The sequence below is a fragment of the Ambystoma mexicanum genome, chromosome 9 (assembly GCF_040938575.1).
Source record: "Ambystoma mexicanum isolate Mex_15411 chromosome 9, UKY_AmexF1_1, whole genome shotgun sequence".
Classification (NCBI taxonomy): domain Eukaryota; kingdom Metazoa; phylum Chordata; class Amphibia; order Caudata; family Ambystomatidae; genus Ambystoma; species Ambystoma mexicanum.
The window spans coordinates 962,132,822-962,151,425 of record NC_090931.1 but is presented as its reverse complement, the minus strand read 5'-3'; the positions used below and the strand labels follow the sequence as shown (position 1 = coordinate 962,151,425).

Sequence of the window (18,604 nt, the reverse complement as noted above, 5' to 3'; positions counted from 1 at the left end):
AAAGGTACTTGGAAAATTAGGGTGGAATATTTGGGGAGTTTAGTAGGATCACTTGATCGACTCCCCTCTGACGCTTTCTGGGAAAGAATGATTGCTGGCCACGAAATTAAATTGACTCTAAATGTTTTAAGGGTAATGCAATTCACAGGTTTTACATCTCAAGAATATTGGTAATGGATTATTTGAATGGAGGGGTAAAAAAGATTTTTTATTTTTTATTTTTTTACAGTCACCCTTGATACTCATGTGAAAGGAACATCTATTTAAATCATGTTAAATTGCAATACTGTGATGAATGGGTTTTAAATGTTATATGAAGGGAATCATTTGTAACTGCGATGTTTATAAATTCTTAACATGTTTAATTTTAAACAAAGAATGTGTAAAAAAAAAAAAAACATTCGGTTATATCACAATAAATAAAAAAAAAAAAAACACTAAAGTGACCTAAACACACACTGAAAGAAAAAGAGAATTAAAATGTTTTAGAGTACAAAAGGTACCATGCCAGTGAGAAGACCAATAAGTTCATTTGGATTGATGGTTATATTGTCATTTTGTACAATGATTTGTCTTTTCTTCCCTAATACAGCTTTTCGATAGTTGATTCTTAATAATACAGATGAAATATTGAGTGATGATGTTCCTATGATTATTCCCAGTAAAGATGCAAGTTATGTTTTCTCTAATGTTTCTGAACAAATTGTCCAGGCAAAAAGATGCTTTAGAACATAATGAGGACATAAACTCATATCTTTATAATTCTGCCCATTTAAAGAATAATATGTGGTGTGAACACATAAATGAGGTGGGGAGGAAAACGTAGGAGGAAATCTGCTGCGTGTGTTCTCTCATCCCTTACGCCATTAACATAGCCTGAATATTTATTGCACGAGAAATACCTTTCCATGATGCAAAGTGTCTCAGACATCTAACAGTTTGTACAAAAAGAGGACAATTCGAAGGAAAATGGGCAACCTTAGGATAGAGGTGAGGAAAGACATTCCCATATGAAGATCAATATGTAAAAAGGCAGAAGATGGAAAAAGATCCAGGTTGGGTGAGCAGAATGCTCTTGTACGCCCATGGTGGCATGTCTGGCGACGAGATAAGGATAGTGGAATAAAACGAATGAAGTGTGGAGGCAATTGGGAAACACCAGGATTGCCAGGATGTGGATAAACACCTTAAACGTTGGTATATGGACGAGTTGCAACCAGTACAGGGTGGGAAGATGGAATGTTGGCCTGCAGTGCACATTTATTGATGACAGCACCAGTGCAGATTGTGCAAATGGTTAATAAAGAATGCCCGAAATCATGGGCCAAGTATTAACATTCATTGACATGGGTCAACAATGAACTAGGACATGTATCCATCTTACCATTAAAGAATGCCACAAAGTGGTTTCGAAATTGGAGCTTGACTAAAATTGGAGAAAATAAAGAATGCCAGCAGATAATTGATGTCCCAGGAATAAATGGAGGAACTTCCATGCTGATGGACCACTATTGGGCCTGTGGATCAAAAGCTTATATGCAGCTGCATAAGAGTTGGGAAGGAACATGCTCTATAGAAGCAGTATTCACACTGTGGGGCGCGCCCCTCTGTTGGGCCGCAGCCTAATGCTGAGGATGGCATCCACAGCCTGAAAAGAGGAAATTACAGGCAGCCCAGCTTCTTAGCCCAGGGTGACCTGTGATCCAGAGCTAAATAGCTCAGGAGGTGGGTGCAGTAAGGGGCACACACAAAGCTGCCGGACAACCGATTAAGCAGCCTGCTTTGCCGGTGAGCGCTGCTCTGTGATGTACGTCTGGCTGATTTCTGGTGACTTGAAAATGACTGTGATGCGTTCGGAATATGCAAACAAAGGAATGTATATTCCAAACGGAGCATGTAAGATGCTCGGGAGTCACACAACCTGCGCCCCTCATTCTTTGTGTTGACAGCCTTTCAAGTGGGGCAATTTATAAGTGATGGCTGATTTAACAAGCCATTGTTTTTATACAGTATATGCTACACATTTCAGTGTTAAGAACTGAACATGGGTCATTGTTATTCACCTTGCCAGCACAAGTATCAGTTAGCCGATCAAACCTATGCAAAAGAGAATTAATGTGCCACACAGAAATGTTTAAAACTATTGTCTTTATTTTCGTGTCTGACACACCAAACCTTTTTTTTTTTTAATATAACTTTTTAGTTACATATGGCGCATCCCTGGAAAGTTTAACTCTAGTTTTCTTGCTTACGTTTTGTAGTGGATGCTTTGTGACATGGACAAAATGTATTCTCTCAGCATCAAAGGTCTTTTCATTGTCTAAACAAGCCAGCCACTGCCTAGCGAGCACACCAGATGGCAACTCAATGTCACTTGGCACCTTGATTAGGGAAGTGGAGCTCATTGTGTGTCACCATGCAGACAGTAGTCCATGCAAATCAATGCAGTGATGTGTGCAGCAATGTTTTGTGCGCTGCACAACTCGACACCCTGTTGGTTAATGGTGTCTATGTGGTGCTCCCTTATGTAATAGCACATATAACTGTTTTTGTCTGATGTGCCCAATGTCCATACAAGAGCACACTGGATTGCATTGTATATGTGACTCTGACGAGCATGCCATACTGTGCCCAACTTAAACACATAAAGCAATCAAAGAAGTTGCCTCAAATTGTAAATCTATGAGGCCAAACGCCCTTTCTACACTGCCAAACCATCTTTTTCACTAGCTGCAGGCCAGCACTACTAGGAGATACTAATGCCAGCTCTGTTAGATAAAGCATGGGCCTGCTTTTCTTTGCCGAAATAACCCCAGAGGCCTGCGCAATGGTGAGGAGGTAGTGGCTGAGCAACTGTGGGCCCTAAGACGCATCAGAAGCCGGATTTGTTTAAAACGCTTCATCAGCTTATTATTGGTAAGGCTAAAGTTTGAAAGAGGTACAATCCTTTCTGTGTAGCCTTTCTGTGCATTGTTTATTGGGCCTCTTGTGCGGTATCCTGCCCTGTCTGTAGATATAATTCCCTAAAGAGGTTTCTGTATTGGGGTTGGGAAAGCCCACACTGAGACCCAGCCCTTCCCCCTCTAAAATTCTTCAGAAACAACCAGCAAAAGAGCCCTTGTACCCCATTTGAGTGGCTGATGTTGCAGCCATTATATACTAGCATCCAAAAACCTACGCTGTCCAAATGAGCATGTTTGGTTCATGGTTACAACATTTTAATGTTAGGGTGAGTATTGTGAACCGTGATGTGAGCACCAAGCCATGCATCAGTTATGCATTTAAGATTCACACATACAATCCTTTCATCTCAGACTTGTTTATTAAACGTAGAGATCTATGATCACTGTTATGGTCCTGACATGCTCTGTGACTTAAGGCAAAGTATACAGGTATCTTCATCGGTGCTTTCCGTCCCCTTTCCCACTCTCAGAGAGGTATTTTGAAAGAGTACATTAAGAGTGTAGCAGACTGTCCATCTTAGAATGATAACCTTTTATCAGAAAGTAATTCAAATGGTTAGTCTAGTATTGCCCCTTGCGCAATACAAGTTAGGTGGTACGAACAGAACACCTGCAATACAGGGCCAGGTCAGTGGGCCCTCAGACCCTGATAGGCTGTTCACACCGCAGTGTGCCAGTACGGACAGTTTGAAATTATTGTATATAGCAATTATTTATTCATATTGAGGAGGGGTTTTGTCGCATGACAGAGGTGTAGTTTGGGAGTGACATGTGCCAGTCAGTGGGGGTCGGGGGGGTGCATTCTGATGTTTCGCCCTCGGCACCAAGTTGGATAGAAACTGCCCTGATTACAGGCTACATTACAAAATGATAGGGCTGTTGCTTCATCAACAAGCAACAGCCCGATCCACAGACCCTGTCACACATGCTTAGTGTGACAGTGGTCGGGCCTTTGTGGGGCCTCAGGCTCCATTAAGAGCCTATTTATGAAGACAAAAGAAAAAAAACACAAACCTTTTGCCGTGATGACAAGCAATTGAAGAAGCAATATTAAGGTCCAGCTTTGATAAATCCTTCCCTGGAGAAAATGCTGGCATTAACGACTGGGTGATGCAGCCTTCTCTGGCAGAGGAGCTGGTGCATCTTCCATTTGGTGCCCAAGAGGAGGTGATTGAGGTTCAGTTGGACACTAATCTGCAATCTGAATTTAGGACATTGCAGTGGGTGACTTTTGGCTGAAGGTAATCCTGGAGTATCCTATATTGGCAAGGTCTGCTATACAGCCTCTTAACGTTTGGGTCTTCCTACTTGTGCGAAATAGGCTTTTCAGCATTGGCTGTACTGAAAACGAAATACTGTACAAGGCTGGAAGTGGAGGACAACCTCAGAGTGGCAGGCTCAAAAATAAAGCCACACATTGACTCCCTTTCTGCAGAGAGACAGGCCCACCCTTCCCATTAGTACTTGCTCTATAAAATCAAATTGCCAGCTGCTGAATATACTAATAGGAATGTATTTTGAGAAAATAAAAGCCCTACTGGAAAATGTTGTGTTTACTTGCACAGTTTCTATTTTTGGATTGGAAGCGATTATCCAACGGTCTTGGAATGTCTCCCCAACAACATATCCCTTCAAAATTATGGCACCACGCATTCTGCATCTCTATAAAAAAAATAACACCAACACAGAGGGGCGGGGCAGGGGGGTCCCGAACAATTTATTTTTTGCTCAGGGGGGCCTTGGCATAAAAAGTTTGAAGACCACTGCTCTATAGTAGTCATATATGTTCCTGCGTTGGTAATTCGCAAACTGATCTTCGGATTGAAAGCTTTCCAAAAATGGATGCACACGAGAAAAAGAAGAGGTCACTAACCATTCTTCAGCTGAAAAGAGAAACCTATTTCTCAGCAAAATCAATACAAGCTTATTACAGCATTCCAGATGATCAAACAATTTGGCAAGAAGGCAATGATACTGGCATCTATATTCATGCCAGGACTCCAGACTGCAGTGAATGCCAAGTAGTTACAAATCACCACATGGGAGCTGCTACAGACAATCAACACCACTATAAAAGGATTCAATGCGATTCGAGAAGAATTAAGGGCCATTCGATTGCTTAACTGAACAGGTATGTCTTGGACTTGATTACAGCAATTGAAGGAGGCATTTGCGCAAAAATCTGGCCTTCTGGCTGCGCTTACATACCTGCAAATGATGGAGAAAATGGAAACCTGACAGTGGCAATAACAAGGTTGTCGAATCTACATGCAAAAAATGGAAAAAGTAGATGAGACTGAAGTAGATTTGATTTTGAGGAATTTTTTATGCGCACCAGACAGATTAAACTTTATCCGGTCGCAGATGACGACTAAAAGTCGGAGCATGAGGAGAACAGATATTTAACTATAATCAAAATTGAATATATCTGAATAAAAAGGTGTTCAACCTTTTTCTAAACAAGTCCAGAGTTGCATGTTCTGATCTCCAGTGGAAGTTGGTTCCACGTTCTTAGCCCAAACACTCAAATCTTCCATCTCCCCTGGAGACAGACTGTGGAACGCAGATCAAACATTTATCTCCAGAACTGAGCTTTCTAGTTGTCATGATTCCTGCCCCTCATGTCCCCAGCCCTCCAAGATTTCAGGCTGGAGCCAGGCCACGATCACCTACATAGCCCGCAAGGGCCTCTCCATCCCTCCAAAGACCCACTTGGAGTCGGACTTGGCACTTGTGGCACCAGACTCACTCGCTGCCAGAGGATAACATTGGGGATTGGACTTGTAGTGCTTTGATGGGGACAAAATGGATGCCCCCACATATTTAGGTTTCCAGAACTGAATGTGCAGTCTAGTCTTTTGGGTGTGGCTCAGCCCAGAGACACCTGGGATACCCAGAGACTATTTAAGCCACACCCAGGCTGAGAAACATGCTTTGTGTTTTCTGCATCTGCAGCGTGATACTCACTGTGTTCGTATCGGTCTCCAGTAGGCCTGCATCTTTCTCCTGCGCTCAGCTCCTGCAAGAACAAGAACACTGTTAGGAACAGCCTTACCTTGCAGCGCTTCTGCCCATCATTCATCGCTTCTTCTGTTCTGTGGGCAACTTTGGCAGTGTCATTCCCATCCCGGCACAACGCTTCCTAAGGAAAAAGGAAAAGAACAGAAAAAAGGCATTAGTAAGCATTCAGCAAATCTTCGCTTATTTTTAAAACCTGTACAAGCTTTAAACGCTTACCTGAATCCCAGCCGCTCTGGGGGAACTCTGTCTCCGGAACTTTTCATCCATCTGCAAGAGGGAAAAAACACTCCAGGTTAGCATGGAGACATCTAGAGGCGCTGCATACTGCGCTTACTAACCGCATTTCTTCTTCATAACCGGCATCCACGCTGAAAACGTCGCGGCACCTAAAAGACACAGAAAAAGAACTCAGTTCAATACAAATACGAAAGGGTTGCATCGGGCTCACTCACCTTCAGCGCTACTCGTCTCAGCAGCACCTCGCCATCCCCGGACGCCGGCCATCATCTAAGGAAGGAAAGGAATGAAGTTAGAGAATTGTTCAAAAGACTCATTATACTTAACTGTCGGACTCTTGCCAGTGAAGTACCTAGGCAGCAACAAGCCCACATCAATCAACGCGCCCCTGCGCTGAAAGCAGGACGGATAGCACACTTTCCAAGAATACAAGGTGAGCTGTGGATCAAAGGGAAGGGTTGGACCCCAGGGAAGAAGGGGTTCAAGCACACAGACAATAGGGAGTTAAACTACCAATCCTGTGTTTCAGGCCCAGTCTCCAGTCGAGTAGACTCCAGGGAAGGGTTCGAGGTCGTAAGAGGTCAGAACAGGCTGAGTGACGTCCCCGTGGATACCAGGTGAGCGTTACACTAGTTGGGCAGTAGTGACCGATCTTCTCTACAAGGTAATCCGGGGCAAGCCCCTTCAGGCACTTAGAGAACAAGCAGGCTACCTTGTATTTAATTATATCCTCCACCCTAAGCCAGTGGAGGAATCATTGTAGAGACATGGTCCCATTTCCTAAGATGACCGATCACTAAATGCGGCCTTCTGAGCCTTTAGCAGTCTAACAACTTTGTTGGCTGGAATTCCTGCTAAGAGGCTATTGCAGTAGCCTACGTGGGGGTTGGTCATTGCCACCACCACCACTCCCTTATCCTCTGTTGGAATAAAAGGAAGCACATTCCTTAATAAATGTAATGAGTAGAACACTGCCTTCACTTTCGCCCCTACCTGTGCTTCACTACCCAGGTTCTCATGCCATATACAACCCAGGTTTTTGATTTTTTTGGCATAGTGAAGTTGTTCCCCTGAGATCAGGGGGGAGGAACTGTCTCTTTTCCAGCATTTTATTCTTTAGGCCAAACAATATAATCTCTGTTTTGGTTGCATTCAACTGCAGATGATTAAAAGTCACCCACTCGTCAAGCTGATCCATACACAGATGGATTTTTTCAAAAGCATCAACGATGTTATGAATCTCATAAATCTGAGTATCATCTGCGTATGAATGAAGCCGCAGACCGTACTTCTTGAAAATGTTAAATACTGGATGAAAGTATAGATTAAAAATGAAGGGTGACTGATATGAACCCTGTGGCACTCCACATTCCAAACTCATCTTTTGAGGTGAAATCTTCCAGTATGACGCTTTGCGTCCTATCTTTTAGAAGGGATTGGAACCAGTTTACTACCAGTTCTGAGGCTCTCCCCATGTCCCTAATGCGTTGTAGCATAATTGGGTGGTCCTCCGTGTCAAAGGCTGCGCAGCGGTACAACATCAACACTGTGGGCCCCCCATTATCTGCAGCCTCCAACAAGTCGCTGTGTACCGCTAAGAGGGCTGTCTATGTACCGTATTTTGGACAGAACCCCGATTGTAGCTTGTCTAACAGCTTCTCTCTGTCCACTGATGACAGATTCTCGTCCCGGTTTAGTGGATTCCAACCTGGATGGCGAATGCTTTCAACCCAATAGGAGCAGTACTAGTGTTGGTAATGGACGTCGGATCGTGTTAAAACTACCTTAAAGACAAATCAGGGCCGCAGATTTGAAACACTGCAGATAACAGCTTCATGAAAGAAACAAAGAAAATCTGTTTTGCAAAAACTAAGGATGACATGTGAAGACATAATTGGAAAGTACAAAGGGAGTTAACCAGGATAAGATCAACGATGAGTACATTTCTCTTAAAGCAGAAGCGAAAACATCTGCATGTGCCAAGTACAGGAAAATCAAGGATGAAGAAAGAACACATAAAACGCAGCAACCAAATCTCCAGAGGTCAACAGAAGTAATAGCATCCAGCATAATTAAATCAAATAGCAGTAAATAACAGGTCGAAATGGACAAATTAGTGGTCTACTAACACAAGGTGCTAGACTCGAAAAGAAGATCTATTCATTAAGTCTCAGACGAAGATAGTGGTGTTCCCTGACTCCATTAGAAATCCAGAGAAGAAAACAGCCAGCAAGGTCAACTACAAAAGGAGAAGCCTTGGCTCATGGGCTAATTGTTGAGATGGTAGGCTAATTGAACAATGTGGGCAGTGGTCTGACGTTATTCCCGCACCTGGGTTTTGTTGGGTTCACGTGCTGCTAGCGAGTTGAATGTCCAAGGTTGGGAGAGTATGCCAACCAATCTTGAGTGGTTATGTAGCCGCATGCTATATAGTGTTGCAGAGGCCAATCTCCTGTTATTATTTTTCATAATCAGTATTATACATATTTAGAGGTGGTTTGAGGCGTGCCTCCCAGATAAGGGGCAGAAAATAATGTTATCAACACTTATACATAATATAGGTATATATGTTCCCTTAACCAATCCCTCCCTTTGATAGGTTTTACTGTTGCCACGTAGGATGAAGTCATAGCTGACCTACATTAAAGTTTAAAGTCTTCATGTAATCAAAACTTAGATGAGTGTGTGAGCTGCATTTCGTATGGTCACCAGATTTCCCTACTTTATTTGAGCTGACAATAAAGTAGTACTTTGCCATATTCGTTTAGTCTGTCCGGTTATTTGGGTCTGAGGTAATTTACTATCATAATGAGATACGCTCTAAGGTGCGACTGCACAGTTGAAACGGTCTATTTCAATGCGTGTGCTTTATGCAATTTTGCTGCTGTTTTTGGGGTGGAACTAGACAGACTCAACCTCTGTGATATCTTGTGAACATGAGCCTAGAGAGAACCACTTGGCGCAGAGGTCTCTGGGGCAGCTGAGCTGCTTTCTGAGGATACGCGTTCCACCAAAGCCTTTGTGCTTTTCAACGAATGTGCTGAAGTCACGGAAGTGGGCGATGTGCGTTTTTGTGAAGCAGCCTGCTTCTTTCTATTTGGTGTCAGCGCATTGTGTGCCTAGCCCACCACATTCCAGTGTTTTATATGTTTGGCCTTGTCGCCAGAGGACACCTCCATAACAGAGCATGATGCCTGCCAATCGGAGCTGGGGACTGGCACCTGGGAACCTTCAGCTTCCCTACCAGATGTCTCATCGGCATCACTAATGAAACTGGGACTGTCCTGCTCAGCCTCACATTCCCCCGTGCCAGTGGGGTCATCCGGCAATGCCTTTCCTTTCATCGCATAAGCCACCCAGCGTTTGATAGTTGATGCTTCAGCGTCTTCAGTTTGAAGAGCTTACACACTCAAAATGTGACCTCCTGGTGGTCTCTTGGAAGACAATGGTTACACACGTTGTGTGTATCCTTACAGGGAACCTCTGGTTACATCTGAGGCACAATTAATTTAAAAGGAGTTTTCTCCATCGTTAACACTGGTCAAAAGCGAGACAAAATATATTATGGGGTAAATGTATGGAGACACTCTCTTTTAAAGTGTCAATTGGTTCTTTCCCACCCGACCCCTGCTCGCTCTACTGTGTAGGGCAAAGCCTGAAGAGTTGTTGGGCGAAGCCTGAAGAGCTGTATATTTGTTAGGCAGAAACCTGTGCAGTTCCCTTAGGGACCACTGCAAAAGATTTAGGACTACAGGTGGTTGGCAGTAAACCCAATTGGTAGCAGTCTGTACCACCCAGATTTACCTGGTAGCTGTGGCTCAGCAGTCAGACTTCTCTACACAATAGGTACAGAGATACAGTAGAACAAGCAAACACTGACCAGAGCTTTGGTGTGAAAGTATATAATTATTTATTTAAAGACACACCTGTAAATTACACTAGCACAAAGAGAGGTAAATAAATTCAACACACAGTCACTATTATATATATACAACCCTAATTACTTATTAGACAAGTCTTAATGAGAAACACCACTTATTTTCAGACAGAGGTGAGCGCTTAACATAAGATGGCACTCTAATAAGCTATTAAAAAGGGAGAGAAAAAGGCCGAGTTATGAAAGCACACAAATTTCAATACTTTTCAAAGAACCACAGTGAGGCAGGTTAGGCAAAGTCTACTGGAGAGAAAGGAAGTTCAAATGCCAATCCCACTCTTAGAGAGAGCAAGCGAAATGTGTCCAGGATCACACAGCGGGGTTATGCCCAAAGAGTCTTTGTAAATATTTCACAAAAAGATTGAGATCAAGTCAGGAAAAGTTAGTTAACAGGTCCCAGGCTAACCCAGGTTAGAAAGTCGAGGATTTACTGTCACCCCGAACGATCTGTCGCAAGGGAAGCCAGGCGGGACACAGTACCTGAAAGTGGGAAGAACGCTCCAGCGGGTTCCTGGCAGCGGGTGCACGTCGGTGTCTCGTCCAGAGGAAGAGGAGGTCTCGACGTGGAGGAAAGCTGAAGGTCGCTTGCTGCCAAGGAATAAATCAGCCGCAGAGTTTCCCGGTTACAAGGTACCACCCTTTTCTTAGCGGTAGTGGTAAACCGTGGTATTCCGGTTGCCGGGGTGCTTGGCACGGGCAAGGCGGCCACGAGATGGTCCAGGAAGGCGAAAAGACAGGCAAACTGGTTATCCCCACCAGTCAAAGGAAGAAGACTCTCCGGACTGGAGATCTCCTCTGTCATCGGGAAAAGTTGTGAGACGGTTCAGCAGGGCTCCACCGGTGGTGTCGTCGTTGCAGGTCAACTCGGCTTCTCCCTCCTCGGATTCTTTAGGTCCTGTGGCGACTTCTGAAGTTCCAGTCCCCAAAGTCCTGCTTTTATGCAGAAAACCCCCATTCATTCAGCCTAGCTGTCACTCAGACATGCTAAGTGGTGAGCCGGGCGGCTCACCACTTGGGCCAATCACACAAGAGTGCGACTTGAGTTGCCGAGGCAACTCAGTCCAGGGTGCCTAAACCCCCTCCCACATCCGCTGTGGTACCCAGACAGAGTGGCACCACTTTTGGAGGCTTCTGTGGAGAAGCCCGCCAAAAAGTGGAACAAAGGGCTCGACTTGGGTTGGAGTAACAGAAGCTAACACAAACGCCATTTTGGAACCAAGTTTCGGCAAAAAATACCAACGGGTGAATTTATATTAATTTAATAAACCGGCGGTATGTTCGAGGCTATTTTAAGAAGTGGTAGCCTCGAACAATGGGAAAATCCCATAGGGATATATTCGCGGTCGAATATAAAAAGTAGTATCCACTGCCACCAGCCAAAACTCGGTCGGGGGACTGGACAGTGCCCCCTCGAACAACAGACCCCGGGGCAATCGAATTGCCCCGACCAGTACGCCCACAATAGGATGGTTTGTACTGGTTCTGTTCACAATTTGAGACTAGTAAAGCCAATGGTGACTTTACATGCCCTGGGAGACAGTAGTCAGTTCCAGGGTATGGAGTCTAGGTTTGGGAGTCGCTACGACACCCCTGGGTTACGGCACGGAGGGTTCTGTTTAACCCATATACCAAAAACACATGAAGCCCTATGGGGTAAAGGACCCCATAGCCCATAAAACACATACAAAGTCAAAGGAACACCTCAAATCATGCCTAAGAGTGGGAGGAAAAGAGTCTCACTCTTAGTAGGAGAAAAAAATAAACCCCAAAAATCCAGCAAAGCTGCTGGGGGACTCACTAGGTTTGGGAAATTAGCCTTTACAGAGAATTCTCCCTAACAACATTAATCGCCAACTTTAAATGCTCGATGACAAGCAACCAACTCTGAAAAACTGAGAACTGAGTGTGTTCTACCCAATGGAGGGAAAAAAAAACATCCGAGGACCTCGACGAGTGAAGGATCATGGGTACAATACACTTCACATTAGGGATAGCATTACAAACATACCCTTTCGTCGTCCCTTTTTCGAAATCAAAAATAAATCATGTAATATTTTGCACCAACCACTAGAAGTCGGCCTATGCAAAGCATGTGATTCTAAGCAGATCCACAAGCCTCAGAAGTATATATACATACACACACACTATCGAGGCACTGCAATGTTTTTTAGGAGGTTTGTGCAAAAAGTTAAATTCCTACAGACGAAAATGTTCTGGGAATGTTTCATTCAGGGCACTCAAATGTACCTTGTCCTTGCAGCAAGGCAATTTCGGGAAGCTGTTTTGTTCTGTTTGGACAATGGAAAGAACAATCGAGGAGAAACGATTGGGTGTGGTTGGACATTAAAGGACTCTATAAACTAGTAAGGTTATGGCAGGGTTAGAGATATATGAGAGAACGGAGCAATTGGATTTGTTCTTCTGTTGTGCTTAGGAAAGTAGTATGAAATAAGTTGATAAAGAAATAACGTGAAATTAAATATGGATTGAATTTTTAGCACAATTTAGAAATTGTACATGCTGCCCTTAGGTTGGATATATATATTTGAATGTTTGCTGTTCATGGTAATGTTTCTTTAAAAAATATGATGTGTATCATCATGCACTTGCGCGTTCTCAAGGTCACTGGGCCTGGTAAAATGGTCGTTTTTGTTTCTCCCTTGTTCCCCTCCCTTTGTCTGGTCACGCTCTGAAACACAAGTGTACAAGCGCGATACAAATAAAATATTATATCATAACATGTTTGTGTAAAGATTAAAATAAAACTAACAACAAATAATAACTAAAATAAACAATTTATTGTGCAAATGTACTTTGGCCCGAACACAAAATGTGCATTAGCAGGCAAGCACCTAAGGGTGTTTCCAGAGCATTTTGAGGAGCACTGCTGTTTCCCAGAGATATAAACCCCCCTTTTGACACCCTTCCCTATGCCATGCCCATGGCAGATTTAGACAGTCAGATAATCCAGTCAATCATGAGACCATGCAGGCAAAGCATCAACTTGCCTTTTGCCATAGCTTACAACATAAAGCAGGAGGGTGGAAAGGGTCTTTAGCTACCTGGATAGCTTCAAAACCTCAAAAGGGAGGCAGGTGCTACATGCATAGTAGGGATGGGTTTGCAAAGGTCCAAATATCAACGTGTGACATTTTAGCATGGGCCAAATCAAGCCGAGAACAATGATACAAGGTTCAAGTTTCTTTGCTCTTCCTAGGAATTATAATTTGAAGCTATTTAGACACAATTTTGAAGTTTTTTGGACTCTTTGATCTAGACCTTCATATCTCACAGTAAATGTGAGCATTTGATCCCAATCACACGACAACCCCAGCAAGTAACCATGGAGGTATGACACTAACGGTCCACACTGCCTGTTGCTTTTCTCCTCGTGTTCACTGCATTCACCTTGCACAAAGCCCACTCTGGGCTCCGTCACCACTTACAGCTGGTTGGGCTGTGTCAGAAATTTCAGTCTGGGGTCCGACAGGTTGTGGTAGCACATAACAGATAAGCAAGTCTCCAAAGTACATGGAGATGATTGAGCACAACTCAAGACCATCATTCAACCTCTTACACAAATGCAAGCACTCCTTTAATGTACCCTTTACTGACACTACAGTGGTGCATACTATCACAATCCCCATCCCTACCTTCCATCACATCTACTGTACTTCTACAAATCTTTCATATTTATCTTACTCTGCTTCGCCTTCAAACTCCGTCATGACTGAAGCACTTTTCTATTCTTCCACAGCCAAGATCTCCATCCTTGGTGGGGTCACAATATGCTACTTTCGGTATAAGCATTGGCGCTATAGCTCATACATGGTGACTGGTGCAGTATAAAAATGATTTAACTTAACATAATACAAGTATGCTACATAGCAGTATGCTGCTCCATTCTGTTTGAGCATGCTTTCCGACTTTTTAACTCGCTTCTGTCCCTTGCCTCTCGGCATGTTGAGCTTGGCAGCCTCAGAGAAATGTCCCAGTTCGGCATCCTTGCCATTGTAAACCGACATCCTAATTGCTCTCCTTAAAGGTAAGACCTATCACCTTGAAATGAAAAGGTTAGCCTCTGCGAGGGAGGACATTTAAGCTTCTGTCTGCTTTTTCCCCTCCACAAAATACAGATAAGTATGCTTGCACTTACCTAGATCTCGCTGGCAATCCCTTAGAGAAAAAGTCATGGCATTTTCATTAGGTCAAGGGACAGGGAATCCAGTTTGTCAGGAACTTCAGAAACTTTGCGGAATCCCTCAGCAATGAGAAGGATTTGCTAATCTCTTATCTCATTGACCCCTCCATGATGATCCCCCTCCCCTGCAGTGTTTCAGCATCGTTCTAAAACCGAAGTTATGAAGTGACCTAAAAACCAGGTAACGGAAGTGGTGGGGAGGTGTGGCATGAAGGGCGCAGGAATTCATTATCAGTCTTTGGGTGTAAGCATTTGAGACATTTTGGAGACACACCTATACTTTGGAGAGAAATTGCAACGGATTTAGAACCCTGCCCAGATAGCCTGATGAATACTGTTTGTTGCCCTTGAAGGGCATAGTCTTGATAGCCAAAAGTCCCAATTGGCCCACTGAGTACAGCACCTGAGCTAGATTTAGGTTTGAAACGGCTCTCCGCCTGTCAGCCAACATACTACTGATGGTAAACTGAACGCCAGGGCTTTTCCATGTCTCAGGCAGCCTCATCTCGTAATCATATATTCATGGCACTTATAACCCTTAGCAACTTGATTATGGTAATGAGTGGGGCCTACAGAATGAGCTAATCTGTGTTTGCACACAGTGTACAATGCATCTGTTTGAGAGAAAGTGTGTGACAGTGGCAAAGTGATAAAGTGAAAAAGAGAAATTGCAGCTGTCTGAAAAGCAGCAGGAGTGCCTCATATGCTTGATATAGCCACGGTATCAAAGGCACAGATATAAGATAACTTTGATTTTACCATGTGTCAAAATTGTCTTTTGCAATCAATCGTAAACACACAGTACCATGCAATGAACTTTCCATGCAAGGTAATGTTCCATTTACCATGTATGTTCAGACCATGGCAATGCACTGTTTAAACTAATATTCCTGACACAATCTTCTTGTAATGTTCACCATATGTACATGCAGTGTGCATATATATTAGCAGAGCCCTTAACAGCAACCAATTGCTCTAGGTATAGACAGTCACATTTATACATGTTGCTTAGTGCATTATCCCCCACGTCAGCTGGATGTGTCCTATTGCTTAAATTGGTTCACCTCACACCCAACACAGAAATCTGCTGAATAAAACATTACAGAACTAGTAATCTCTGCCAAAAAAGACATGGCCATGAAATAGCAAACTTATAGTGCAATGTCCTTCTCAAGTAAAGCAATGTACTGGTCATTAACTCTGAGACAGCCTAAAGCAATTTCACAATAGCAGGTGGGTGCTATACAAATATCACATACAAAAAACGAACTCTGTGTCTTTGTTTGTTTTAAGTATTCCCTAATCAGCCAAGGACAACAGCAGGGCCCACAGTCTTCATTAGAAGGTGAGGAAGTAATGAATTGAACAAGTTAGAAATATGCATTCTTAACATTTCTTACAGCTGTGGAGAACATTTCCATGATGTCTTTCTTTTTTGTGAGAATGTGCGTTTCAAACTAATCAACAGGCTACTTCCAGGCATTTTTGAGGCGATATTCACCTCAGTGGGCCGCCGCCTAAATTAAGGTGCCGAGCGCAGCGAGGGTCCCTTAACGAGGGCGGTGGTGCCATTACCAACAGGGTCTGCCCGCCGCTGAGGTGAATATCGCCATTAGCACCCATGTAGTTTCCCTACACGGGTGCTAATGGTCTTTTTTTGTAAAAAAAAATAAGAAAAAAGGAAGCAATTTACCTTTATGTTGCAAGTCTGCTCCAGAAGTGCTGTCAGGGAAGTCTGTTGTCCGTGTTGAGGACTGTGACGTCATCAACATGGACAGCAGACGTCTTGAAGAGCAGCACTGCTGGAACCGAGACGCACCACATAGGCACGTTTCTTTTTTCTTTTCCTTTTGAAAAAAAGGCCACCATTAGCACCCGTGTAGAGAAACTACACAGGTGCTAAATGGTGAAGGTGGAGCAGGGAAGGGAAGTGCTTGTCACCAATGAGAATGCTCGGAACACAGGCTTTCCTTAGTTAACACAGCCCATGCTCCAAACATTCTTATTGGTGGAGGGTGCCTCCCAGGGTGCTAATGACTAATAAAATAAAGGTGGTATCTTCATTAGAATGGTTTGTTTGGACCAGACCTTTAAGCAGAGGTCAAAATAAACATGTGACAAGCAAGTGGTGAAAGTAACTGCTATGGATCATGCATCACCCACTAAGCAGGAACTAGTAGTACTTAAAGTGCTACAAATCTAGGTTCTACACAAGATGCAAACTATAACTTTGCATCTTTTATATACTGAACACATTTCACAACACAGGGTTAAAATAGCTCTTCATAGCTGTTGGTGTTGAGCCAAACAGCCTCAGCTAGGCTACAAGGATCTCACCTCACTTCAATTTGGAACCCTGCTTTTAATTCTATAAAAATGAACCAGAGGAATGTTCACAGAAATCTCATGTTATGCCAATAAAATGGCAGGGTATCAGTCAATGATGGCTTGTAGTCTTCCAACACACTGCATTATTTAACTTGTAGTCTTCCACGTATTGGTGGGATTATACAACTATGGTATCCTCCAATTACTGCGCAGCACAAAATACAGCGGGCAAAAATGCCAAATTATTTACTGCACATTATATGTGAGGGGGAAGGTTGGGGTAATAAGTAATGCGAGGGGATTATGGAAGAAGGCTGTGGGAGGGGAAAGAGGGAGTGGGGGGTGTCTCCGCCCACATACAATTGTGTTTAAATGTGCAAAAACAAATACAGAAATTCAACATTTCCGTTTTCAGTATTGTACAAGAATGCAAAATGTAATGAGCTTAAACATCAGGACTTTCAGAGTATATTATATCGGGTAAGGAAAGCTTGAAAACTATTTTTCTGCATATTTGCAAAGACATTTGTCAGTGGAAAAAAAGTCAGCAGTAGTTTGCCAGCTTAACTAGCTTTAATGGGCTTTTACATGTCCTTAACGTAGCAGTTAACATCATGCAAGTTAACCCCAACTCCACTGTGTGGTTTAACTTTTGTGGGCTGTAAAACTCCTTTCCCACCAATGTATTTCTGTTCTATCCATATTTAATGGTTTCCAGTTAGACTCAAATTATGCTTCTGGAGAGGTTATTTGGACTGATTCACTGTGATGCTAAAATGAGCATTCAGCAGGGGGCACAAAGTGGAATAAAACCAGCATGCGGGTGCCTATGAAAGGCTGGCCAAGCTGGGCTAGAGTCATTGGCTTGCATGGATCATGGCATCAATATGATTCAGTTTTTATTACGCGCATCAGGCCCATTAGCCTCAGTGCGGCATGTGACTGAGTTAAGTGCATGTCTACTCGCTTTTCAGAGGTATGAGGTTGGCCTTTCAGGGCCGTGGGGAGCTCTGATGGGAAAGCTATTGGATGAGACAGTGATCCTTACTTGATGGTGGCTACTACTGTTAATGCTTCTTCAGTGATAATGATGTGCAGGAGAATCTGTAATGCTGGTGCAGGGGATCTGGGCTGCTTTGATGGAATACCAAGAAGATAGGTGGCCATGTTGTATTGGGATCAGGCAAACGAGTGGCTGATAAAATGACAGGGCCTGATAGTAAAATGTTCAACAAGGTTCTTGTGACTTCGTAAAGATATGTATGATCCCAGGGTCCCCTGACACATTTATGCATTTAAACTAGCTTCTAGAGATGGGGCACTGTTAAAACAGAGGAAAAAACAGCATTTTGTAAAAAATGAAATCTGTCCACCAGGTCCCATTCTAAACTTGAAATCTTGCAGGATCATTTTTAAAATCTTGGATTCGATAACAGCTAGGCCAGCCCTGAAGCAGGTCATGCACAGGGTAAAATGCACAATGGACAGTAGTCCTAACACAGGACTCGTTTCCAATGCCCAAAACACAACTACACAGGTAATTAACAGTGGTTTATTGTGGGCGCATCACCCCAAATGCTCTTCCTCCAATCAGGAAGGTATGGTTGGGTGGAAGCATTCAAAGCTCATCTGTGTGAGATGTGAAGCGATTTCTGCCCAGCAACTGTACCCCGCCCCTCTTTCTGCAGGCAGTTGCACCTTATGAATTATGTGCGTGATTTGTAGAACCTTCTAGCTAAAGGGTGTAATGAGAAAAGTGTTCACTGCACCATGCAATCAGCAGGTCCCCTGACCTGGCCCCATAATTTGTCTTGGTGCACTAGAAGACCGAATAGGTTGAAATGTTAATACATAGGCATACCTCCATTTGTAACACACTTCCGCCCCTGAAGCATGAAAAGAGAATGGTGGTGAAAG

At 43.4% G+C, this 18,604-nt stretch overlaps 1 protein-coding gene across 5 annotated transcripts in view; it reads right to left on the bottom strand.

Moving 5' to 3' along the window:
• The window catches only part of UBR3 (ubiquitin protein ligase E3 component n-recognin 3), a 2,710,065-nt gene that overhangs the window by 2,107,767 nt on the left and 583,694 nt on the right, over positions 1 to 18,604 (bottom strand). The gene's annotated exons all lie outside the window — the stretch shown is intronic.